Raw genomic sequence first — 27,917 nt, 5'->3', positions numbered from 1 at the left:
GGAACCCTGAGGCACCACACAGGCATTTCCCATTCATCTGCCAAGTCAACAAATGTTTACAGAGCCTTTTCTGTGCTGGCCACCGAGCTTGATGTTGGGCACTCAGAGGTGAATGGAGCACACAGGACAGTGTTGTCATTACTCAGCAGGCTGAAGAGATACAGGGAACCTTCATCTTAGAAACATCCAAGAGTTTGTTGGATGTTTGAGACCTAGAGAAGAAAAGAAATCAGCTCTTGTCCTCAGGCTCTGCCTCTGTTCTCTGGATCGTCTCAGCCAGTTCTCTCTCCCCAGTCAACAAAAACATATGTCCGTAGAACCTTCCAGCTGTGTCTCACTTGGTATTTCCTTAGCACTATATTCTCCTACCCTCTACCCCTATAAGGGTAAGCACAGACCACCTTTTTCCAAATTACAAAGCCTTTTGATTAGTAGGGTCTGAATTAATAGCATTTTTTTATCCATGCATTTCAAGATTCCATTAGAAAGCAAATAGACTTCTCAGTCCTAGCACACTCTTTTCACCTCCATCCATGAATCTGGAAGTGACAGAAGGGCACCAGGCATATTACTCTCTTTTAGTATTTGCCATCCCATCCTTGAATTGATTTTTGCTTGTCTCCCAGTTAATCAGAGATCTCCTTGAGGGAGGAAAAGAAGAAAACTAATAGTTAGAGTCGAAGATACTGAGCCAAGAACTGTGTGGAAATTCTCTCTCATGCATTGACAGGGGCCATGTTTTATTAAACTGTGTCTAATAGTGCCTTGCCTGCCTCCTAACACACAAACGATAAATGTTTAATGAATCAATGAATGAGATTTACCTTCTAAAGAGCAGGTAATCTTATATCTTATAGCGCATGTTTGCCACCTAAACCCATGCAATTTCTTATGTATAGTATCTGATTACCTGAAACAATACCTTGTATTAGAGCTTTCTAATTGTCATTCACATCCTTAAAGAGAGACATATACACAAAAGTCCCTGGCATGTACAATTTGCTCAGTTACTATCTGATACTTACAGATGGTCATTAAAAGAATTCTGTGAGATAGGAAATGCCATTCTCCTTTCCATGGAGATAATTCCCTGTGCATCCAAGGTCACACAGCTCATGTTTTCAATTTGTGTTTCAGTTACAGGTGTTGAGGACCTACCATGTGTTAGGTGCTGCCCATGTGATTATAATTTGATCCTAGAGTCTATATTAATGTTGTGATTAGAGAGATTATGAAATTGAGGCCTTGAGAAGATAAATGAGTTTTACTTAAGGCCACAAGTTTATAAATAACAGGGTTCTTTTCCAAGAGCACTCGATATGACTCAAGTAGCCCATCCTGTTCCAAGGAAACTGACCCTCTTGAATGAATCCCAAGAAAGCTTCCTTATACATTCTAAAGGAAACAATTTTCTTTCCAAAATTGCACCCACCTTTCTTACTATAAGTTGGCACTCAATAGCGTAATCATGGCCAAAGTTTCTATCTTATTCAAATTTTGCATATTTAAGACCCAGTGTGTCAACTATAAAATTTATGCTAATGGATCAAGTACAAAAGGAAAGCCAGAAATTTATTTCCATTCTGACCTTTTTCAATGACTAAGAACATGATAAAGATGGAGATGGAGAGAAAGAAACTAAAAGTACCCATAATCTTACATCACAAGTAAGTCTATTTGAAAAGTCACTGAATTCGTCTGCATGCTCTCATTATACAGAATTGGAGGAAGTAAACCCTTACCACTCTACGGATTTGCTTGGTTTGTTTTGTTTTTTTTTTTTTTTTTGGCACTTACCTGATTAGAAAACAGCTGAAATTGCAAATATGACATGGTTGGAATGATAGACTTTCTCATTGAGAACAGAAAATGGAACCAAGTTTACTTAAATTATGTACCTGAGCATGCTCTGTAGAAGATAATTTTATCCAATTTTGGGGAGTATTTCAATTATGGCTTACTCTTATAAGGAGCAATGCCCCAGAACACAGGAGTGAGTAACGGAGCACAGTGTGTGGCTTGGGAGATTTCCCACTAAATGCAACTCAGCAAATTAAAGGCATAAGTAATTTTAATGACAGCATAAGAGAAATGAACCTTCAAAGGTTAGGCAATTTTAGCTTTAACTTGGGGGAATTACATGTAGGTAGACTTTAAACTCTTTTTAACTTAAAAAATTGCACTCTAAAATATTACAATATATGTATGTAGAATAAAATTTATTGAATCTGCAATTTGGAAGCGAAATATAGCTTTTGAATTTCCTAACATTGACCTGCTATTGATATTATTAACAAGACTTCCTCGGGCGCCAAATACCCAATTAACATTTTTAGACACATGGGGGGCAATGGCTACTCCCTGATTCAAGGGCAGCTGGCCTGGGGGCTGGGGGATCTTGTGCAACAGGATAATCAGTTCAATCGCAATACAGTGAAAGAGCTCATGGCCACTCACTGACTAGATGTGTTTCCTACTTCTCTTTGCATTGGGTTGACCAGTTCTCCTCACAGCAGGGATGCTACTTAATGAGCAACATAATCCCCAAACATAATTTAGGCCCTTGTGGAGTTGCATTATTTTGTTAGGCCACTTGGATCTCGTGGAGCAGCAGACTATTCATTTTCTCAATTGCTCCCAAAGGGGTGTACAAAGCTGATGAACCTTTTTACTTACAGTTTAGAAGTAACTCTTTGACCAGACAAGCATTGGCTCACATCCAGGCAACTCACTGGGAAGCAGCGTTCTTCAAGTGCATTTGGAAGCCAATACAATGGATTTGGCTATTGTAGACTCTAATACTTAATATTTTAGTACACCCTGCCAGCTACTTTTATATTGTTCTGCTACAGTGATTTTAAGACCCACCCTCTTCTAAATCCATCAGCTGACTGAGCCATTCATTGTTCATTTATTCAACAAGTACTAACTGAGTGCCAACCATTCAGAATATCAAGCTGGGCCACACTGAATATCAAGCTAGAGGACTTTAAGGATGCTTGATAAAGGTCTGGAGGGTGATGCTGAGGCTTATATGGGGCACCTGGGCGGCAGAGTTGGGTAAGCATCTGCCTTCGGCTCAGGTCCTGGAATTGAGCCCCACATTCGGCTCCCTACTCAGTGAGGAGTATGTTTCTCCCTCTCCTCCTCCCCACCCCCGCCCCACTCATGCTCACTCTGTTTCTCTCAAATAAATAAAATCTTAAAAAGAAATAGTTAAATGACAATTTTAATTCTAACCTAGTATGAGAAATTTTCTAAGTAGTACCTTGATATGTATTCACCTTCCTTCAGAAAACCAGATATGGGAGGCAGGAGGCCCAACAACAACAAAAAAGGAAACCTAAGAAACTAAGAGCATATGACAGCACCTACTCATTCATCCACACTGGGGGAAGGCAGGGCTCAGCAATATGGCCTGCCTCTGGACATCAGGAAGTGAGCCCAGTGGGAGTGCATAACCCATATCCCAGCCTGTGGCTGCCCAGGCTGAAGTAACTCCTCAAAGGCAGCAGTAAGGAATATGTGCTTTGCTGTCTCCTATAGCCTCTGTTTGGTTCCCAGTCTGATACTTACTGGCTGTATGACCTTTGAGTAAAGCTCTTACCTTCTCTGAATTGCCCTTTCTTGGTAATGTGGAGATAATAACATCCCTACTACTAGGACAGGTACAGCACTTAGCTCAGTGGCTGGCCAGACAAAACCTTCCATGAATGTGGCTATGTTGCCTTGTTCCTAGTCCCTGTTGTCCTTCTAGCCCATTGTCCATGACTGTACACATGCAAAAGGTCACCCACTCACTCTGCAGCTCTCTTTGTATCAGATCTACAGAGTGTACACTTGGGTACATTCTTGCCATTCAGAAAAGCTCTTTCACATTCAATCCAGTAGAAAAGGGCTCCTACTTGCTCTGCAGGGGTTGTCTCATTCCTGGGGCCTCTCCAAACAGCCCCATGGGTAGGATGACTGACTGCTTTTTAGACCGTAGTTAATATTTACAGTCAGGACTGGGAATGAGGTTGGGAGGATGGCTAGCCAACTCTTTAGAAGCAAGTGTTATTAACTAGGCAGTGGGATCCAAGCAGGGCCCAAAATAGATGTCGACATTATCTTTTTGTTGCAGAGTGTTGCTGCTCCTGCTGCTTTTCTTGTCAGTGCTTCCCGGATGGGGGTAAAAAAAAAGACGACAAAATATACCAATCTTATCAGAGACTTAACTTTTCAAACATAGAATGCTGTTTGTGTGCAGCTGATGCTGTTTTAATTGCCTTCTGCACCTGATTTACAGATGGTTCTTTTTGACTGGTTACACTAAATGATTTGCTTAAAGTCCTATTGATTGGATGGGGAAGGCTAGGCATTACTGTCAAAGCCCTGGAGTCTGCAGGATAGCAGGTAGAAGGAGATTCAGAATGTCTTAAAATAATCCCATTTTTGGATAGGAAGTGCAGGTGACAAGAGACAGCCAGCTTTCTGTTTTCTAGGGCAGAGGAAAGACACATTTATGAATCCTGAACTTAATCCTGAAGCCTCACCTGAACCAAAAGGAGCTTATCTTCTTGGTTAACAAGTGGCAAAAAATGAAACTTCGGAATCTTCTTTTTCCTGATCTGCCTTTTGAGCTTTTCACAGATTTACCAACATCTAAGGAAAGTGATGGAGCACAAAGAGATGAAGCTCGGGCTTCTTAATAATCGGAGGTTGATTGGCCCACCTTATTTATGTTAAATTCAAGTGTGGCTTCCCAGAAGAATTGAGAGACAGTCACCTACTTCCTGCAATTTGAACCCCAAAACTTCTCTCCCTTGAGTCTATTACAGGTGTTGAAGTGACAGTCTTTAAAAGTAACCAGTTTCTTTAAATATATATAAGTAGCCCATGGGCCTCTGTCCATCATTCATATACTACTGTGATCTTGTTCCATCAAGTTTGATTTCTAGAATTATACTAAGGGTATACCAGGAAGGGCCATGTGTCTTACAAAAATCAAAGCAGTTTGGTACTATCTCCCAGAAGTAAGACTGGACGTGGTACCACCGTGGGGAGTTCTCAATTCTGGGCCCACTGCAGCCTCAGGCTTTGTGTAATCCTGGTCGCTAGTAAGATGTGGCTGATGCAGATAAAGGAGAGAAGCTGACCACCTGGCTACTCTGGGGAGCGACGGGGCACTCATGCACATTCATTCACAAAATATTTATTGCCCTGTATCTGGGGCTGCACTTGGGTGTTCTGGTGCTGGGAGCAAGAAAAGGCATCTATTCTTTACTCAAGCCACACCCAAAAAGCAATGTGCAAAATTGTACCTTGATGATACACATAAAAAAATTTGGACTCCGCTTACCCAAAGTCGCACAACTGAACAGGTCAGCTTAGGATTTGGATCTGGCTCTGCCTAACACCAGCGTCCATGCATGCCCCATACACTATACTGCTTCCTTCTTAGAGCTCAGAAACCACTCTAAAACTCCCAAATTTCAGCTGTCTGTCAAGGGTTGCAACTGGTGATTTTAAATGTTTGAGTCAATCTTGTTAGTTGTGGGTTCCTCTCACAGACGAAAAATGAAAATTCATTTACAAAAAATAAGCAACAGCAGCAACCTCCCCAGCTGTGAAACTTGGAGCCTATTCCAAGGATGCTGAGTCCGCCCATTGGCATTGCCCATAGTCCTGCCTCTCTCCCATTGGATGGCCCATGGTTACCAAAAGTGTCCAGAGCCTGGATATGCTATTTGGCAGCCTCCTCTAACAGGAGTCACTCAGATTCTTTAAATTGGAGGCAAAAATCTACTGCAAGTGAAATGGGAGCAGCAATTTCGATAGGGCTAAGGGGAGTGAAGAAAGACAGGAGGAGCATAGATGCATGGAATGTCTCAACCATTCGTTTGTCATTTTCGAAGCCCTGATCCCCTTGTCTTTTTGGTTTGATAGTGTGTACCTTTTGCATGCTTCTAGATACTCCAACAAAAACAGTGGAGTGAATCCAGGAAAACTGGTAGGTTAAGTTAAGGTATACAGGCATTTATTTTTCTCCAGCATGTGTGGAATTAGAATGCAATTAACTTAAAAAGCAGGAAACACAATAAATTATGGGATTCCATTGCATTAGATATAGAGAAAAGTATAAATCATAAGAGTCTAATAGGAATTTGAACATAATAGTAGTTTGAGAACCAAAAGGGCAGGCCTCTGGGTGTCAGAAATTCATGCATGAAATGAAAGCAGGCAAAGCAGCAGATCATATGGCTCCGTCTTGCCCCTCTGTGCATTTTGAGCATGTAAGAATGCAGCCTCCCTGGGACTAAGTACAGGCGTTGAGAGCTGGATTTCCTCTCCATCCTCTCCTTGCTCACAGTGAGGGGAGAGGCAGGAGAGGGAAGGCTTGGCTTTAATCATTTGAGGTTTAAGTGCAATCCCCAGTAAAGGCCAAAGCTAAAAAAAAAAAAGAAAAAGGGCAAAGCCCTGAGATCCCAGCCTCAATTTGAGTGGGTCACTTCAGTGGGATTCTGGGGGACCGTGCAAAGAGCCTCTAACCCTACCACACAGAAGACAAAAGGAAAAATTGCCCACTTGAGTTTATAAATTCACAGCCCTACTCCTCAGAGAGTCTGGAGTTCCACTGGGACCCCGGGCCCTACTCGAGTCATTAACCAAGTACATGACCTTGAGCAAGTCCCACCAGGCCCAAACTTGGTTCTTCATCTATGAAATGGGTCTTAGCCTGGGTCTTAGCCCTGCCCTCCTGTAGGACAGCCTCCTGTCGTCCTGAGGACAATGAATTCTGCTGAGACTACGCAGCAGGGGAGAAATGAGGACGAAGTCTTGGTCACGAATTCGGCGTCCTTCCCCCCTCTCCACCTCCTTGCCTTGGGCAGCTGGGATCTTCTTACATAACACGGTCAGGGAAAGGAGGGCAGGAAGGTAAAAATATTACCCCAATGCTGTAGCCAAGCCAGTACCGCTCGGGGTTCTGGGGATAGACGAATGAAGATGAAGGGGACTCAGAGGGAAATGGCAAGGAACAGAGTATGCGTAAAATCGAGATTGATTCCTCTGGCCCGGGGCATTCATCTGTACTCGGTCCTCTGTGTGGCTGCTGGGTCTGCGGTTGGAAAAGAGGCCGTGGGGGTGGGCTCGAGGGGAGATGCATCCATCACCATTGTTGAGGGTGTTTAATTTTCCAGAGACTGTCATTAAACAAATTTCTGCTGTAGCCTAGCAGCCCTCACAGACATTTGCTGGAAGAAAATTATGAAGAGGTGATTTGTCTGAGGTAATAGCCGGGCTGGGCTTCGGATTCTTAATGGCACATGAACCTTTTGCCTTTAAAAAAAAAAAAAAAAAAAAAATTTGCTTGTTAGGAAATTCATTTTCTGGCTTATCTTTGCAATCAGAGTCAAAGGGGTTAGGGCATAGCTGTACAGACACTTGCTGGGGTTTCGGGACTGGAATTAGGGCCCAAGAAAATTGAAATGAGTAGGGGCAGTATAGGGACCAAATGCTAGGGATTGAATGAGAGAATGGAAGGGATTCTGGGCATTAGAAAGGACGCCTTTCCTGGAAGTTTCTGGCTATTACCTGCCAGGAATAGCATCCTTTCATAAATTAAGTTCTTATCTTTTGCTGCAGCAGCCAGCCCAGAGAGGCCAGGCGAGGCACGGCGCAGGGAGGATCTGAGGGGCTGGGAGCTATGTATAGATTGCAGGGTTGCTCTTCCCAGCCTTTGGAAATGTTCAAGCACTGAGAGAGTCACGAAAAAATGATCGCTCTGTTTGTTCCTTGAAGTATAAAAATGGTTTTATTTTTAGACATTACGGTGTTTTTTTTTTTTAAATCTACTGGCAGTTGTCTTCATATGCAGCCATGGAAAGTAGAATAGTGCTGCCAAGGGTGGGCACAGAAAAAATTTTGTAAGGTATCAGGGTTTTCTCAGCCTCAGCACGATTGACACTAGGACTGGGTAATTCTTTGTTGCAGGGGCTGTTCTGTACATCTCAAGATGTTTAGCAGCATCCCTGAATGCTGATAGCACCCCTGCTTCCAGCTGGGATGACTGAACATCGTGGAGTTCAGGGGCGGGGGGGTGCAAATTGTCCAAAGTTGAAACTGCCGCCCAGAAAGTAGTCTTTCCCATGGCCCTGCCTTCCATTTTCTTCAGTAAGCAATTGTCCCCCGCAGACCACGGGTCTCCCTTGTACCCATGTTCCTTCTGGTTGTCCCACCCCCATGGAGGCACTCTTGCCCCTCTGTTCCCACCCCCATGGAGGCACTCTTGCCCCTCTGTTCTCTCAGTGCCTCCATCAGATGAAGTGCATTCCACCCTTGCAACATGTAGGAAGCTTAATGCACACTGTCCTTGTCATGAAATGTTTGCATTGTATTTACCAACTATATGTCCTGCAAGTATAAGTTTGCCAAATGTGCTGCTTCAGCAGGAGAAAACACATTTCCACTCAGTGTTTCCATTTGGATTTGTTTACGTGTGTTTTTTTAAGGCAATGCCAAGAGGACATATTCATCCTGAGATCTCTGTGATTCTGTATTTTTTATACAGTGTTAGGTTTCTTTTACACCTTCCGTTACTTAGGGCCCTAGAATGCAAGCAGGGAGACATGCTCTGCCAGTGGGAGGACCTCTGTTTCAAAGCACCTACATACAAGATTGTGGCAATGTGTACTGAGTGGGCACAGCCTCTCTAGCCCATGCACTTGCAAGCCTCTTGCACCCAGATTCAACACACCCCCAAAGAATAGAGAAAGACATTTGTCTAGGAAAGATGAGCTAAACCATGAGGTCAAGGCCAGGGCTATTGGCCAATAGTCTAAGATCTAAATGTTTAAAAAGATCCAAATTTAAGATATGAAGTGGAGCCTGGCTGGAAGAGGTAACATTTAGGAGGGTAATTGTTCTAATACATAATGTTGGTGGCCATGTCACTCTTTTGTGGAGCCCTTTGGTGCTTCCAGCACAAGGTGTCCAACCTCCTTGGCCTGGAATATAAAGTTTCTGTGATTTGCCCACATCAGACTCATTGACAGTCTCCCCACTGGCCAGCTCCCTCACTGTCTGTGTTCCAGCTATGCACAACTGTTTTCAGGCTTCCCAGTGTGTCAGGCTATTCCATTCCATGCCTGGAATGTCCCTTTCATCTCTCTACTTGGGAAATTCCTTCTCATCATTCTTGACTTGCCCCCAGCATCTTATCTTTGGTGCTACCTCTCTGCCTAATAAACTAGAGTGTATTATGATTCTTCTCAGGATACATTAGAATTATTTATGATTTTTTTCTATTTTCCAAACTTGGTGCAGAGTACACACTCCCTGAATGTAAGTGAATGAATTAGTTCATGATCCCAGTCCTATACAAGTCACTTAAGATTTGCTATTTTAGGAAGAGTTTCTCTCTTCTCTCTCTCTCTCTCTCTCTCTCTTTGAAATGCATTCATTTTAGAACTTCAGTTCTAAATTTCATCAAGTGCCTTGAAAATTCCAATGTCCCTATCCAACCTCTTCTTTGGAAATCCCAGCCAATGCTAAGCCCATAGGTCCTCCACTGCTGTGTATCCAGCCAACACAAGGGTTATTAACCATGGTTTCCCTCCATGTATGGTTTTCAGTTGTCATGACATCCTTAGAACTGTTTTTCCCTAAATTGAGATTGATTTTACTTTCTACCTTTACTTTCCTACCTGAAGATACAATATTGATATACAGGGATTTCCTGCAAGATGTGAGCCCAATTTCAGAATTTCACTTGTTAGGTTAATGAGCCCATAAGTTCTGTAAGTTGCAATCTATCCTATGCCTTTGACTAATCTCTCTCTCTTTTTTTTTTTTTTCATTCATTAATGAAAGAATTCCACCATCAGGAAGCCCACAGTTCAGTGAGATAACTATTTCCTTTAATATCTCCACTTTCCAGAAAACACGTTCCCATCACCATGTGCTGGGAATAGGGAAAGCCCATTGGAGAGAGAGACAGCTTGTTGGAAGGTCTAAACAGACGGCACGGAAGAGGGACAGGGCTGTGAGTGTGAGGTCCTTGGATGCCTGTGGCATTCCCATCTCAATATCAGTTCTTGTTGGCCATCCTCCTGGATTACTTTAATTATAGTTATTCTTACTCATTATCACCCTTAAGAAAGACAGCAGGTGTGAGAGGCTCTGCAAGCACGTCGTAATAGGAAATATGTCATTAGGAGGAAGTTTTAAGCTGACGCTCACCATTTCTTTAAAACTATCATGAAAGATGAATGTGAAATGGAGCTACTTAGACCTTGATTCCTGCTGGCAGCCAGGTGCAGCATCCACAACGGAAGCTCATGCTATGTCTGGAACTCAGCCACCATTTCCCCTTGATACCGCCCAACGGAAGAGAATTATTAAGTCATACTCATTTACAAGATGGAGGTTTTCATGTTTTTCTTTGTCTTCCTTGTTTCCCCCTTCACTTTCACTCTGTCAAATCACGTTTGTGAGGATTTCTTAATTTCAAAGAGAAAAGATCCAAGATATACCATTTACCTCAATTTTAAAAAAAAGAGACATGGGGATCATTTTCCTAAGGTATAAAAATATAGAATCACTATGATGTACACTTAAAACTGATAGGATATTATATGTCAATTTTACTTCAATTTTTAAAATCACAGAATCCAAGAATAAAACTAACTACAATGACAAATTAACCAAAATGAGAAAAATGACAAATAATCTGTGGGCTGAAATTTTCCCAAAAGCCAAGAATAAATAAAATGTCTCTTAAAGTGCTTAGTGGAGGAGGCTGATAAAAGAATCTCAATTATCTATGGTTTTTTTCTTCAGTCTGTGATATCTGACTTTAAAGGGAAAAAATAGTGAAAAAAATTAAGGACATAAAATAAAATAATAAATAGAAGTCCATGAGCTTCTGTGAATTTCCAGGTTGAGAGAAAATGTATTCATAATAAAACAGCCAATGAATCTGTAGATTTACCTTCAAGAATAGCATCACTCAGCTTAGCCTCCTTTCCTTTATAAAAGTTAAATTGTTTCAGTTGTACAATTGGACACCTGACTACCTACATATTATTATTGCAATTCTTACCTGTTTTGCTGTAAATAGATATCATACTCGTTAAAATTTCCCTGTTTCCCTGAAGTTTGTCTCATTCCCATAGAGGAACAGAAAAAATTATCAAGGAGCAAATATGGAGAATTTCAGGTGCTTGATGGAGAATGGGGAAAGTTCCACAGGAAAAGGGAAGGCAATCGGACAGTGTCAAGTAGGCTAAAGCCCAGAAAATGTGCTAAAGACAGATGTGGTCCTTCTTCAGAGGACTTTTCTTTGGAGATATACAACCTTGAAAGATAAACGACTGCTATAAATAATAGGGGGTTTTGCAATGAATCTGCTATGGTCTGAATGCTTGTACCCCCAGCCCAAATAGTATGTTGAAGCTCTAACCTCCATAGATGATGATATTAGGAGATGAGAACTTGGGGTGCTTTGCCCTTGTGAATGGGGTTAGTATTCTTATCAAAGAGAGCCCACAGAGATCTCTAACCCCTTCTATTACCTGAGGACACAGTAAGAAGATGATGCCAGCTATGAATCCAAAAGGGAGCCTTCACCCAACCAAACTAACACCCTGATCTTGGACTTTCAGCCTCCAGAACTGGGAGAAATAAATTTCCGTTGGTGTTTGTAAGCTACCCAGTCCGTGTTATTTTGTTACAGCAGCTCAAACAGACTAAGATAGACTCCTATCTGGACCCTTTCTCCATCACAGAACATTTTGGGAAATTTTCTGTATTGAAAATAAGGGGTTCTGGAGGACTAAACTGATAGTCACTGAATGCCCGCAATATATCAACAATATATCAACACTTGACTCTTGAGCCAGTGCAACAAAGAAGAAGACCTTCATCTAGCTGTCAAGGAGGTCACAGAATAAGTAGGAAGAGAGTACTAGTAGTAGTAATAATAATAATAACAATAACTAAGTATTATTATTAATATGGGGTATGGTACTATTATTTCCATTTTATAGTTGAAGTAACTGAGGCCAAGAAAGGTTAAGTAACTTGACAAGGTCACATAGCTAGTACATGGCAGAGCTAAGTTCCAAAAGCAGAAGTTCTGATCCAGTGGACCAGCTCTTGACCACAGTGTGGCTACACTGCTTCTCAAGGGCATAGACATTGAAATCACCTCTTAATGTGCTCATAGACGCCTATAGAAAGAGCTTTGGGTGTACAGAGACTAGAGTGACTAGCTAGGGTGTCCAATGAGGTGACATTTCAAGAGAGGCAAGATGGTCAATCTAATAGCAAAAAGTAAAATGGCAGAAAACAGCATAGAAAATTTTATTCTTGAGTTACCATTTTGGAGAGAGATTCAATATGGATATGTTTTATGCCAGATTTTTAAAAAACCCTTTCATGCATAAAACCATAGTAATCTATTGATATTCATTAAAAGATGTGCATATATATATATGCATGAATTTCATTATGTAGATATCTATATTAGTGTGCTAGGTGAGAGATTGTTTCAGGATATAAACCAAGTGCCGTGTTATTAAATTTTAAAGAACCATATAGTTTCGGACATTGTGGCAGTTGTTTTAATATCCACACATCAGATGAATAGGAAAACATGAACTCTTCAGAGCTATATGAGGTCATTGTCTCTCTCCAAAGGCAGTGCCAGATGATGGTTGCCTGCTCTGGGCAACAGTCCAACTACCCAATCAATCCAAAACTCATTCAGAATTGAAGAGTGACACACCTCATTCACTCCATCATTTGTTTTCATGGACTCACTGACTCATATTCAACAAATATTTTTTGAGTAGGTTCAGAACCCTATATGTTGGCTCTTGAATGGCTTGACCAAGAGGCATATTACTCAGGGCAGAAGGGTTGGGATTTGGGTCTTGCAAGCCAGGCTGGAAGATGAGGTCTGAGGCTGGCCCTTGGAAGAGAAATCTGTTAGACTTCAGTCAGGGCTAGTATGCCCAAAGGGAAGAATCCAGCATCTTGATCATATCACTGTTGATGTCAAGAGGGAATAGGAAGATTTTACCATCATGGAGGGTTTCCAGTAGTGCCACATTTTAGTTCTGAGTGGTACACAGAATCTAAGATATCAATTTCAGGCATTGTCTGGAGATTTGGTAATGTTACGAGCTAGGAGCTAGGACTCCAAGGAAGGGTGGCTGAAAATAGGTGGGTTGTTCCAGTTACAGCCAAGTTGGCAATAGAGTGGGCTCAGGGAGGGTTCAATTCTCATGAGAGTTTTGGACTTACAGAAACTCTTCTACATGAGCCCTGCATGTATCACGGAACATAGACATATGAATTGGAGCTCTGTGAGCACTGGGGCGGGGCAGAGCTTTCATAGGAAGACTAGATATGGGATTTGTAGCAACACCTAGAGCAGCAGCAGCTTCACTTCCATATTTTCCAGACCCTCACTGTCCCAGGCACTGTACATTCATTATCTGATGCTCATGGCAACACAGCAAGGTTGATATCCTTAGCCCATTTCACAGGTAAGGAGACAGAGACTCACTCAGCCAGCAGGTGACAGAGTCAGGATGCAAACCCAGGGTTAGCAGACTCCAAAGCCCACATTTTTCCTGCTTTACTAAATGCTGCTTCTCTCAAGCTAGTCGTAGCCTTACCCATTGGTAGGGGAGATTGGTTCAGGAATTTGTTGGTGATAGCCTTACAGCTCTGTGGTTGCAGCCTGCATCTGAGCAGCACTGGAAAAGTCAGAGAATCCATGATGTTAAATGCTGTGGGAAATAAGATAGAAATGAATGATTGTCCTACTCCACACTAACCAAATGCCAGAGTCCAAGGAGGCACCTAGTGACATCCAACAGAGAGTTAGCCAAACCATCCTCAGTACCTCCTCAGCACTTTGTTTTAGCCCAGGTGTTGGCTGAATGACTAAATGAATGAATGAGTGAAGGCACGTTTGCTTGCTCTTACAGATTAGCTTTCTTGCTGCGGATAAACCAAAGGAAAAAATATTTTCCCATACCCCCTAAAGCGAGTCTACTTTGTTTTGTGGGAGGTAGCAATTTATAGACCTATCTACACATTATTTTCTAAAACTCAAGTATTTTGGAAGAGCAGATGGAGTACCATACTGTATACACTAGTCATATATTTTGAAATACATTTCTTTTTGAGCAATTTGGTTCTGCTTTATTTAGCAAAAGCCGTTGAAGGTTTTAAAAGCAATGATGCAAAAGACATGAGTGGCTGAGATCACAGTGGACAGACCTTGAGGCACAATGCCAGTGCTTTTCAAATTCAGCTCTGCCGACCTCAGCCCTGATCCCCATTGCCTCCCGACCCTAGAGGAGATAATCCACTTTGTTCTGGAGGGTAAGGGAGTGGAGCCTGTTTATCTGTATTTTTTTTTTGTAAATCCTCTGGATGATTCTGATGTGCAGCTTCTATACCCATGTTTGAGCACTACTCCTATACCTCATTTTCTTGAGACCCTTATTTATTTTCATCTAGTAGAGAAACAAAGGAAAGAGGACTCCATTCTTTTTATATCTTCTGAGAGTCATTGAGGAAGGAAACAAATAGGTGTCAAGTACCTCCTATTTAATCATGCAATTTGGCTTATGGATTTTATTTAATCTTTGCAGAACTTAGCAAAATTTGAAGAATCAGTTGATCCTCAGATATAGAGTTGAGTCATGCAGACCCTTGAGCTCATAGCTTTTTATTATCATAAGTCCCTGAAGACTTTCCCCTTATTTTGTCATTGTTCTTCTTTACCCTTGCTCCCCAAATCCACTCCCCTTCCCTAGTAGAGAACCACCTAAATATGCCAGAACTAAAATGTGCACGTGTCCCTATAAAATATATCTTATTATTTGTGTGTGTGTGTGTGTGTGTGTGTGTGTGTGTATTGGTCATTTACATAAATGATAAATCTGTAATGTCAACAGACTATAAAAAAGTAAGAATTTTTCTTATTTTTTCACTCAGCATTATGTTTTTAGATATATCCCCATTGCTGTGTAGACTTCCAACGTCTGCATAGTACTTCATTGTCTGCATTCACCCCCTTTGATTTATATCCTTCCCAGTTGACATATACCCATGCTACCTCCAGATCCCCACTGTCACGAAAAATTCTGCAACTAGCATCCTCATTTGTGATCCTCGGGGACCTGTGTGAGAATGATTTCTGGGACTTGTGCCCAGGAGTTGGATCTCAGAGTCATAGGATATACACATATTTAATTTCAGATTGGTTTCCTAAATGGAAACAGTACGTGAGAGTTCTCTTCTCCCTGCATCCCCACCAACATTTGGTATGAACCATCTTTTAAATTTTGGTCACTCTGATAGCTGAGAGTCATTGTTGTTTTCATTTTTATACCTTGGATTACTAGTGAATTTGAGCATCTTTTCACATGGTTTTTACATATCTGGACTTTCCTTTCTGAGCATTGCCTTTTCATGTTCTTTATCCACTTTTTCATTTCTTTTTATATTCTAGACATTAATCCCCTGTCAGCTTTAGCTGCTGCAAAAATTAACTCCCAGTTAGTTATTTGATAATTTACCAATAATTTCTATATTTGAGTAAAAGTCCTTACTACTTAAAAGGGGCTGACATAACAATTTTTCATCTTATGGGAAATGTCTTTAGGATCTTTTTTATGAGATATTTTCCCACTCAGAGTAAGGATTAAGATTCCCATTTATGTAGACAAGGAAACAGGATCCTGGTACTGTTGCTCAGAGTCACACTATTGGCACACGATTGGAAAGAATTAATAAATTAGCTGTTAATGAGTTAAATCGCGGTATTCACAACACTTTTAAAGCAATCGAGTATTGTTTGCACTAAAAACAAGCAATCTTTTAAAAATTGCAACCTACAGCTTCTCTGTCAGATTTCACTGAATTTTCCTTTCTGCCCTGAAATTCTTGCTAAGTGTCTCAAACTGCATTACATCCAGGCTGGTCGTAATTACAGCTTTGGCCTTCATTAAGCTAATTACTACTTGTACTCATATGGAGCCATTTCACTCAAAATAATACCGTAAACCAATCCTTTCTCTGTGCCATCTCTGCCTTTTTCAGGAAAGTACAGGGGCTGATATCAGAGTTCTGTCTCTCCGTAGAGCAAAGGATTTCAAGCTTTCTTTCTCCAAGGAGCCCTGGGGTGCACACAGGCTGTGTGAGGGGAATGGTAGGAGGAAGTTGGGGACTGGAGGGAGGCTGAGCACAGACCCCCTCCTCCAGTTGAACCCAGACAGGCTTTGCCTTTATTTGTTGTGGGTATTGGGCAATATGTAAGATCTATTTGAAAAAGGATTCTACTGCTAAAAAGGGGTGGCGGGGGTGGGGGGGTGGAGAAGCACTGCCTCTGAGAACTAGACTACTTAATATAAACTGATACATTTTCATCTCTCGGCTTGTGTTACATTTATATAGTGCTTTACATTTTGAAAAACACTTTAACATGATTTGAAATTATAAAACCTTCTAAGGTAGGCATATTTTAACAGCTGCCGCAAAATTTTCCCACAATTGAAGCTCCATATTGTGGCACCCCTCCTAGCAGGCAGGCTGAAGGGCCATATGTCAAGAGATGGTAGAGATTATCACCAGTTTGGGTAGAAGGTAGAACTAGATGATCTCTAATCTGCCTGTTTGTGCAGAGATGCAATAACTGGAAATGATTAGAGAAGAAAGTAATGTCAAAAGAATTACCTGCACTAAAGCTTCTTGTCTGTTGGGAGTAGGAACATTTATTGACCTGTTCTGGTCTAGTGGCCAGGCGAGGTGCCTCATTCCTTTTAATCCTTACCGCCACTCTAGGAAGGAGGTGTTATTGTATCCATTTTACTGTGATTTTTTTTTTATTTTAAATTCAATTTGCAAACATACAGTATAACACCTAGTGGTCATCCCATCAAGTACCCCCCTCCCCCAGCTACACCACCCCCCACCCACCTCCCTTTCGTCAACCCTTTGTTTCCCAGAGTTAGGAGTCTCTCATGGTTTGTCTCCCTGTTGTATCCATTTGAAAGGTGATGAAACTGAACCATGTTAGGTTAAGTGGAAAGGCTTAGATCTCTGAGTTCTCCAGCTCCCCAAACAGGGCTCTTTGCACTGTATGAGAATGCCTCCGCAGAAGCATTGCATCTTTTTAAACATTAGCCTCCCTGAACTTTATGTAAGCAGTTATTATTTTTGGAAGGAAGTTCTTCATAAGTGGTTCTGTGTCACTCTGGGCATCATATTCATGTCCCAGTCCTCTCCCTCCTTGCCTCCCTCAGGGCCTTACCTCCTGCTTTGGATCAAGCCCCATCATCTGTCATCTATAGCTGCACTCAGCCTCCTTATCAGAGAGGTCACTTGCCGTGACTCAGCTGTTAGCATCTTCCTTTGCTTTGATTTCCCGTGTTTCCAACAACCAGTTCGTGCTATTTTGGGTTTTGCCTCGGATAGGAAGATTGGGAAAAACAGCAGTCCGGCCTTCTGGCTCCCCAAGTTGTTGATTCAATTCGGCTTTCTCTCTTCATTCATGAATTCTTTCTGTGCTACAAGCTGAGGAGGTTTACATGTTGGAAAGATTCTTCTCTCTTCTCAGAGGGTGCACATCTGGGCCACAACTGGGGGCCGAACTTGGTGGCAGCTTTGCTCAGCTTTCTTTCACTTCCAGTGAGAATCCCTCCAACTAGGAAATCATCTTTTCCCCTCCTAGTTCTAAAAGAGAAGAATAAATATATCAAATAATATTGTTGAGTGACTTCACTTCAAATAGATATATTTAATCTTAGCCTTTTATTATTAGGGCAAATTGTTTAAGAGATTGTGCTCTGTTGAATTAAAGCTCTCTGGGTTTCACAACTTGAACTTCTGGAATTTTGCATTTTATACTAGGAGGCAGTTTATTCACATGCTTCTGATCATTCTAAAACAATGGAGAGTAAGAATGTATATTTATTTGTATGCAACCTTACAGTTTTTGAAGTGTTTTCATGTATGTTGTGTATTTTACCTTAGTGACTCTAAGGAGCAGGTTTTATCAGCCCTATTTCATATAAGCAAATTTAGACGAAAAAGCCTTAAACTTTATAATAAAGCATTAGTTTTGAAAAACAAAGGTATGCATACGGAGGTTCAGCAGAGTTCCCCAGACCTACCACATGTGAGTCATTAGGGGATTTTTTTTTTTTTTTTGCCACCAACAGTGCTGCATTGATGAAGAAATAGTGTTGATTTTGGGAGAACTGGTCCATATAAAAAATGGAAGTAAGGCTGAAATGTCATGCAGCTGGCTGACTCTCAGGTCAGAGTGTCCGTGGGGCAGGACTCATGGAATGAAGCACGGTTTTATATTCGCCATATAAAAAGTCAGGACCTTTCTTTGTGAACTGTTTTTCTGCTTACCTTTTCCTTTCAGGGCAGCTCCCTGCTTCTAGCTGCTGTTGGCCGAGACTCCAGAGCAGCCATGATGCTTTCAGGATAACCCAACTAGAAGAAAATGAATAGCCCACAAATTCTCAGTAGATTAGGCAGTATTTTAGGTCTTGGAGATAACATGATTAATAGGAAGTGTCCTTGCCTAGAATATAGCAGTATAGAGGAGGGCGGAAGTGTTGTTTGCTTAAATTAAGTCTTTTAATACAGTGGGATCAGGCTGTGATGGGGTGGCAAGCCTGCCTGAGTGAAGGATGAGCAGTTAGCCTTGTTAGAAGGGTCATTTCAAAAAGAGAAATCAGCACAAAAGAACAAGGAAATTGCCAGTAACCCAGGGTTTCTAGAAGGTAGCATCTGAACTGAGAGATGATAGGCAACGAAACAGGAAGACACAGGCAGATGCCTCGTGATGGAAAGCACGGTTTTCATTATTGAAAAGTTTGGCTTTTATGCTGCTGAGCACCTGGATCCACGGGGGTCAGATTTGTGTTCAGCTCATCATACTGTCTGTGGAGAAGGGATGGGAGGAGCTGAACATGGAGGGAGTGAGATAAGCTCGGAGGCTTCTGAAGGGTCCAGATAAGGCATGTTGAGCCTCAGTAAGCAGAGGAAGGAGCAGTGGAAAGGAGCAAACAGAACAGAGAATCACTGAGAAGGTAGAGTCATAACTTGATGATTAGACACAGAGCACAAGAAAGAAAAACGTGTGCAAGATGACTTCATTATTTTGGGCCCAAAGGAGGATACTATAAACTCTTAGAAGGAATGTCGCAGGAAGAACATTTTAAAAAGAAGATAGTTAAGTTGAGTTTTAGAATGTGGTGTGAGAGGAGCTCATGGGACACTTCTAGAAGAAAATATTCCATGGACAAAGAAAGCCATTTGTAGCCCAAAGCTAGAAATGCAGCTTCTTCTCTGGTTTTCGTAATTCTTTTTCTCATGCTACCTCTTTAAATCAGGATTTCTTGTGGACTTCATCATGACCAACTTTGGGAACATGATGAAAGCAACAGAGTCCCTGGGGTTGGAAGAACACATTTGTGCATGTTCATGAGACGTGACACACAATTTCAGGTAGTTCAAAGAACTCCAGGTTGATAATCTTTACTTTAAATAGGACACAGAGCTTTAAAACTCTGTACAAATCTCTGAGCTTCCGAGTCATATACTGAGAGACTGTCAAGGGTCCTCTGATTCTGTTGTGTAATTGGAGGAGTCCAGTTAAAACCACATGGTTTATTATCAACACAAGTCAGTAGAGGATCAGCCAACAATGGCAGAACCCAGAAACTGTAGCACACAGGCTCATTTTAACTTTCCATTGCACTCCTCTCATATCTTTTTATTATGACCCCATTCTTTGCCTTTGTCATAAACTCCTCCCCAGATTCTCCTCTAAGGCAGAGCTAATAGAGCACCTGTTCAGACTCTGTTACTATTTATTAAGGTGCTCGCTGGTCTCTCTTGTTACAATTTATTATTGTCATACAGTGAGGATCCTAATGTGAGGACAACCAGCTCTGTCTTCCACTGTATCCTCTGCTCAAGTTGGCCAGAGGTCAGAATCTGTGTCCAGACCTCAAGTCTCTTGCATTTTTACAAGAATATGAACATTCTGTAGTTTTCACTTCTATGTTTTGACTGCTTTCCTACAAGCTCTGTACAAGCTCCTCTGAAATAAACTTTATCACACATTTCTTTCTCCCAGTGAACCTTGTTGACGTTCCCCTCCTCTAATGCAATAGTCTTTCACATCAACAGAGTACCCCAAACAGATATAAAGAGGTATTAAAGTATCCTCATTTCATTGAGGAATCCAGTCTAAAGGAATGAAGCAAATGTGGATTTATAAATTATACACAGTGTGATCATTGTGTTAGTAGAGGTGTGGGGGCTGGGAGGTCATATTGTGCAGGTTGTACTATCCATTGTCTAATGGGTTGAGGCATTCAGCTGAGTTCCAGTGAGCATTTTTGTATAACCTCCTGAACAAGCTGCAAGGTGCTGTGGAGACAGATACTCAGACAAATCTTGAACTTGAGAAACTTTCACAGCTTAGCAAAGGCAGACAAAATAAGCTATAATGGAAGCTAGATGTGATACATGCCATAAATGTGAAGAAAATCAAAGTGGAAACCCTATTTATCGAATACCTAATATGTATCAAGAAATACTTCGGGCACTTTCATTTACATTTTCTACTTGAATTTTCCAAATTATGTTTTGAAGTATCATCCACATTTTACAGAAGAGGAAATTAAGGCCCAGAGATGATAACCAAGCTACCATAGATCACCTTGTTTCTAATGCTAATGTAAGGGCAGCTTGGGTGGCTCAGCGGTTTAGTGCTGCCTTCAGCCTAGGGCATGATTCTGGAGTCACAGGATCGAGTCCCACGTCGGGCTCCCTGCATGGATCTGCCTTCTCCTTCTGCCTGTGTTTCTGCCTGCCTTTCTCTCTCTCTCTCTCTCTCTCTCTCTCATGAATAAATAAATAAATAAATAAATAAATAAATAATAAATAAATAAATAAATAAATAAAGTCTTAAAAAATAATGCTCATGTACTTCCTCTCTATATAGCTAAAGAACCTAGGAAATATACTAAAATAACCAAGTGAGAAAGAATATGACCCACTTAGTTACTACTTAGTGTTCCAGTTTTCTCTTAACTTCATCTCTTTCCCCCTGCCCATTATGGTTAAGTATATACCCTGGAACATCCTTAGGGCTTGTACCTTACCAGCTCTATTATTAATATCTTGGTAATTTAAAAAACATCCCTTTGGATGTGGCTTAGAAACTGTCTCTTGTATTCCTCCCATGATTTGCCTAATCCTTGATAGTAGTATTAATATTAGATATAATTAAGTGTGCTACCCTTCCAGGACAATTATCCATGGACATACCATCTTTTTAAATAAATAATGAACTTTTAAAAAGATTTATTTATTTATTTTAGAGACAAAGAGAGAGAGAGAGTTGGGGAGGGGCAGAAGGAGAGAATCTTAAGCAGACACTGCTTGAGAGCTCGATCCCATAACCCTGAGATCATAACCTGAGCCAAAACCAAGAGTCAAATGTTCAACCAATTAAGCCACCCAGGTTTCCCAAAGCATGAACATTTTTGATAAGACACAGACATGGCAGGCACCTTTTCTTATAATTCAGGGCTTCTTGTATCCTTTTTAACAAAACTACTAACAAACCCACCTGTATGGTTTCCTTTACTGACAGGAATTATTATTCTCAGCCACATTTATCCAATATCATAGAAATTGCTGAATATACTCCTTAAATGACCCAAGTTTTATCCTCCTTTCAATTTAACACTTTAAATAAATGCCAGCAAGCTTCAGCGCATTGGAAAATTACTATATGTCTGAAACAATCTGGATATCAATATTTGTCATACAACTTCCTAGGTGTAACATCTAAAGCAATAGTCACTTAGCTTACTCACATTCTCCGTGTGGTATTTACCCAATAGTCATCACTCATGTGTGTTCATTAGGTCTTGGGGTGATGAGCCAAGCCACTGTATTCTCAGCTGGGCCTGGAGCCTGTTTAGTTTGGCACTGATTAATGATGTGCGGGGGGTGAGCAGTTTGCAGAGCCATCTTAGAAACCCAGTTAGCCAAAGACAAATAGCTGGAAGTTGGCTGATGGGAGCATGGGAGGTGGGCTTTTGAGACAGGGGAGTCATTTAGAAACACTAGTGTGACTTTTGGTTATCCTAACTAGGGGAGGAACAGGCTCCACAGTAAATGATGCTGTGGGTCTGTTGTGTTCATGCAACTACATCCTTTCTCTATGCCTTGGTTCTCACCATTTATAAACTTGCATGCCAGAGCCTAGCTGCTTCCCAGTCACCTTCAAACAAAATGCCCTGATATCAGTAAAGTATCTTGAGATGTTCCTTTTGAAGATCTTATGCTAAAAGAGCAAGCATTCATAGCTTTACTTTTTTTTTCCAAGTGAATCTTATACTGAAAAAAAAAAAAAAAGCTTTAAATGTAGTGCTTGGGACACCTGAGTGGCTCAGCAGTTGAGCCTTTGGCTCAGGGCATGATACCAGGGTCCTGGGATGGAGTCCCACATTGCGAAGAGTCTGCTTCTCCCTCTGCCTGTGTCTCTGCCTCTCTCTGTGTGTCTCTCGTGAATAAATGAAGTCTTAAAAAATAATTTAAAAAATAAATTTAGTACTTATCTTGACTTATGCCACTTCCTGTCTCTTGCTTTTCTTTCTCATTCCATTCACCTTATGCACTGTGTTGGCTTAGCATCCATTCTTTACTCAAATTTTCTCCTTTTTTTAAGATTTTATTTATTCATGACAGACACATAGAGAGAGGTAGAGACATAGGCAGAAGGAGAAGCAGGCTCCATACGGGGAGCCTGATGTGGGACTCAATCCCCAGACCCCGAGATCATGACCTGAGCCAAAGGCAGATGCTCAACCACTGAGCCACTCGGGTGCCCCAATTTTTCTCCTTTTTGCCTCCTTCTATTCTTTGGGTGGGACAATGAGGAGAGATATGTTGATCTTGAAGTTGTAGAGAAATGTCTCAGCTCTAATTGGGGTGCTATCCTTTTAGTGGCATACCAAAACTGGGCACAGCATAGTTTATGTAGTCCTTTCCAGAATGGACTCTTTCTCCCTATTACTAACAGGGAACTGTTGGAAAGCATATCTAAATTTCCCTTGGCAACCCCCAGCTAGAGATTTTATGAATATCTAATTCATAGAGATCAGTAACACCTTGTTTAGAGGGCATTTTTTTTCACTAGCCCATTTAGAATGCTCAATTCAAAAGTTAAAAGGATACCTATAGCCATTGGGGATGGGGGAGAAAAAACAGAGAGGTGGAAAGATGTGCTCAGGGTTACATAGGATGCAGCACAAGAAGGATGCAAAGCCAGCTAAGCACCTGACTTAATTATTAATCTTTGACTTTATCACATAGTTCTAATCTCTCAAGATCTTAAATTTCCACTGCTTTCTGTAAGATACAGTTCAATCAAATTCTTCTTTTTATTTTTTTAAATTGTGTATTTATTTGAGGGAGAGCACGAGCAGGGGAAGGGCCAGAGGGAGAGAGAAAAACAGACTCCCGGCTGAGCAGGGAGCCAGATGAGGGACTCAGTCCCAGGACCCCGAGATCATGACCTGAGCCAAAGGCAGATATTTAACCGACTGAGCCACCCAGGTGCCCTCAAACAAATTATTCTACTTGGCAGTTACAGGCTTCCATAGCTTGATCTCAATCCATCTTCTACTTTATCCTACCCCTCCCCCTAAGTGAATAAGCATAAACAATAGCTATTGTTTATGTCTGGTCCTGCAAAAGCTGCTTGACAAATATTCTTTTAAGCCTTATATCACACCGCGAAGTCTATACTGTAATTTCCAGTTTATTAGGGGAACTCAGGCTTAAAGAGGTTCAGAAATTTGCCCCAGAACACATGGATGGTAAAAGTGAGACAGCCAAGAATTAAACCCAGTTCTGACTCCAGTGCTTGCTGTTTTCCTTTGATCTTTCCATAAATTCAAAGTGATCTTGAGCATTTGCCTTTCTATTGACCTAGGAAGCCCTAACCCCCTCATTCTTCTTTTTAGATCTAAATCATACCCATCCTGCAGGACCCCACTCAGAACCTGTCTTTATCCTAGAGTCTTTTCTCATCCCCCAAACGGAAGTGGTCTCCCTTCCCTTGAACAACAGAGTACTTGGGAATGACCATTTGACATCATTGCCTCAGAGCAAATAGTAGGAAGCAGGTAAGAGTTAGGAGCTTTGGAGTAAAATCCCTGCTGTGCCAGTATCTACTGTGTGATTTTGATTAAATCAATTTATCATAGCATATGCTGCAACCTGACCTCTAAAGTCCCACCCGGGCAAAAAATACTAAGATTCTGAAGTTGTTATTATATATATAATTTCTAATGTGCGTTGAGTCCTGTACATCTTTTTATTCACTTAGTCATTTATTCATTTATTTACTGAGCATTGAACTTCAGCATTGATCTTAGAAGCTCTGAGATCTTCCAGAGGCCTCACCTCCCATTTTAGACAATACAGTTATTGGTTTGGAGTGAACTCCTCGAGGGCAAGGTCTTTTCTTTTCTTTCTTTTTTTTTTTTTTTTTTCACCCAAAGGAGATAAAACAGAAGGAAAAGTCACTTTGACAAGATGTGAGCTCAGAAAAAGGAGTTTGGGCAAATACCAATAAGCACTTTGTTAACATTTTCGGTGTCAAATTTTTCAACGTTTCATCAATCCTTATGCATCTGTACATACAAGCCTATAGTTATCAGCCTTCAGGGGAAAAAAACAGGATGGTTATCAATTAATTGAAGTCACCAGATTTCTAATATGGTTTCCAAGGACTATCATCTTCTATACCACCTTTAGTGACACTTGTCCGCTTTGGTTCCTGCAGGTCCTCAAACATTCACTTTAGCAGATGGCAGTTCTGCTTATCCCATCAGTAGACATCATTTTGCAAAGTAGATGCCATCCTCCTCCCCGCAAAGCCTCAGCAAATTTCTCAGACCCCATTTTTATTTGTCAGATTGTTCATGTTAATTTCCAGATGCCCTATAATAATAAAAGTAAAATCCTCACCTGGATTTTATTTATAAACACTTTTCGAGTTTGCTTACTAATTGAGTACTTACTAGCCAGGAACCATGTGCTACTTGCTAATCTTTTCACCAAATTAGTACAATAGCATTTGTTAACTGTAGGTTAGAGTTGCAAGCATCTTTTCATCCAACTCTCATATTCTGAAATCAACTTCACCTTGGTATTTCCATTTTAATAATTTAAAGAATAGGCTTTCTTTTTTAATTTTTTTTTTTTTTGAGAGAGAGAGAAAAAAAACATGAGCAGGTAGGGATAGGGGCAGAAAGGGAGAGAATCTTAAGCAGGCTCCACACTGAGTACAGAGCCCATTGTGGGGCCCGATCTCATGACCCTGAGATCATGACCTGAGCCAAAATCAAGAGTCGAACACGTAACTGACTGAGTCACCCAGGTACCCCTAAAGCATAGGCTTTCTACATTCAGAACTTGGATTCAAGTCTCTCCCCTGTCACCACTATAAATTCTCTGACCTGTGGTTTCTGTAAATGAAGGAAATGGAGGGTCCCTATGTAGTAAGATTGTTGTGAAGATACGATGAGATTAAAGATACCAAGCTTAAAACACTATACCTCCACTTAGTACACCACCAGGAAGCACTAAGAGTCACCATTCCATGGCCTCTAATAGAGAAAAGGTGCTTTTGAGCACCTTTATGAGCACCCATCCCATTTGACTCTTATAAGCATACCTGATGAGGTGAGAGAAAGGGTGGATATTAGATTTGTTTTCAGTTTAAAATTTTATTTTCTAAAGAATGGGATGCATGGTGAGATTCAACATAACCTGCACACATTTCTTAAGTGAGAAATTGGAAACTGTCATAGGTATAGTTTAATGTGTTTTTGTTTTTTGAAGCTTGCTTTGTTTGTACCACTTTACATGATTCATGCCCTTTCTTCTTTAACACTTTCTTTAGAAAAAAAATAATAATGAAACAGAACATTGACTCTCCAATATATCTGAACTCTAATATAAATTATATCCTCTTGGAAATTATTTCATTTGTTTTTAATAAATAAGTAGCAAGAGGATTTGTGTTATAGAAACAGATTGCTTCCAAAAAAATCTTCAGTTAATTTCACCAAAACTATAATTCTAGGGAAGTTCCTCAAACATTGGTCATAGTCAGGAGTTTTTTCCAGAGTTAGAAAAATCATGGAAATTTGAAGGAAAATGGTGATTGCGTTCAACATCAGCAGGTGTATAATTTGACCTAGGAGAGCCATGTCTACCCACTGTTTCACCATGTCAGCAAACATGTGTCAGCTCTGAGTGTCAGGCACTATTCTAGGACCAAAGACCTACTCTAACCGTGGACAGTACATCATTTCTAGAGGTGTTAGTATTGGTTTCACTTGCCAAGATGGTGAGTCAGATAGAAAAACTGTGTAGTTATTGAACAACTTTCACAAGTACCTAAGATTGAACACAGGTCCAGGCCCTGAAAGGACTTGGGCTAATCCTCAAAGAAATTGGGCATTGGGACTTTTAGGAAACTCTAATCCAAAGTTATTGAACAGTTAAATGTATTGAGTAAGATTAACTATCGGTCATCAACATCAATTCCTCCAGAAATGGAGATGGGTGCCGTTGTGAATGCCAAATTCAACTGGTTGGTGGGAGTTGCCTGCAGGCAGAGTCTTGGTCCAGCAGAAAAAAAGAAGTCTCCTAATAGATTAGTGATGCCCAACATTGACAATGGAGAGAGGGATGATGGTGCATATGCCGCACAATTACCTTCTAAGCAGCTTCCTCCAAAGGACACATCAGGAAGGCAAGGAACCACATTCAGGTGAAGCATGGCAGATGCAGTAGATTTTTGGAAACTGTGGAAATAGCTATGTTCCACCAGCTGTGAGAGGTAGAGCAAATCAGCAAAAAAGAAAAGATATTGAGTGGAGAAAGGAGCTATTTCAGATCTTCTTTGGGCTCACTGGCTCCAAATCACCAAGTGATTGTTGGGATTTTGCAGAATCAGAGCAGTCTAGGCTGTTTTAATTGTCTAAAATTTGTGCTGTGGTAGTTGACAGGTTCTCCTTTAAAGATAATAAATGGCTCACAATTACTTTAGTTTAGAAAGTGCTCTTCTGCCCTGGGACACTGTAATAACCAGCCATGGAAAAGAAAAGGCCTGGGGATTTATGAGGTGTCCCAATTTACAACCATCTGGGAAAAATACAGCAGGACGTTGGTATAGCAGTGTGCTAACCAGAGTTAATCTATCATTGCTACTGTTCTAAACCCTCTCTTTCCTTCTGCTTAAAACTATCACAGGGATTCATCCCTGGCCTTCACAAAGATGCACCAGAAAGCATTTTTTCAACATGTAACTCAGAAATACAGTCTGGTTGACCTTCACTTTACTGGACTGAGTAGGAAATTTTCCAGGTATGAGAGATTTTAAAACCCACTAGTGATAAAAATATAAATGAGGTATAGTCTCTTCTTTCTGAAAGCTCAAGGTCCTACGGGGAGACCAATAGTGAATATATCATTTCAATTCACTTTGAAGAGTGCCATTGTTGAAACAATAGGGTAAGAATAGAAATGCATTTGTATATGCAAAAAACAGTGGTGTGCTTAATAATGACTTTGTTTTTCCTGCCCTCAAATTGCATTGTTAGCCCACACCTATAACAGGACTTATTAAAGTCCAATGTTATACACCTCCCTCCCCCTAAGGGTGAGTGTTGTAAGGTGGGCACTGGGTCTGGTTCTTTGTATTCTCAGTACCTCACCCAGTGATTAGCCCATATTAAGTGCCTAATAAATGTCAGCTGAGCTAGTACAGGACTGAACGTGTACTTCTAAAG

The 27,917-nt window shown here is 41.0% G+C and overlaps 1 protein-coding gene across 7 annotated transcripts in view; it reads left to right on the top strand.

Moving 5' to 3' along the window:
• The window catches only part of ELMO1 (engulfment and cell motility 1), a 526,001-nt gene that overhangs the window by 443,446 nt on the left and 54,638 nt on the right, over window positions 1-27,917 (top strand). The window lies entirely within an intron of this gene.

The sequence above is a fragment of the Canis lupus genome, chromosome 14, assembly GCF_003254725.2.
Source record: "Canis lupus dingo isolate Sandy chromosome 14, ASM325472v2, whole genome shotgun sequence".
Taxonomy (NCBI): domain Eukaryota; kingdom Metazoa; phylum Chordata; class Mammalia; order Carnivora; family Canidae; genus Canis; species Canis lupus.
The sequence above is the reverse complement of the archived record's forward strand: the minus strand, read 5'-3'. Positions and strand labels throughout refer to the sequence as shown.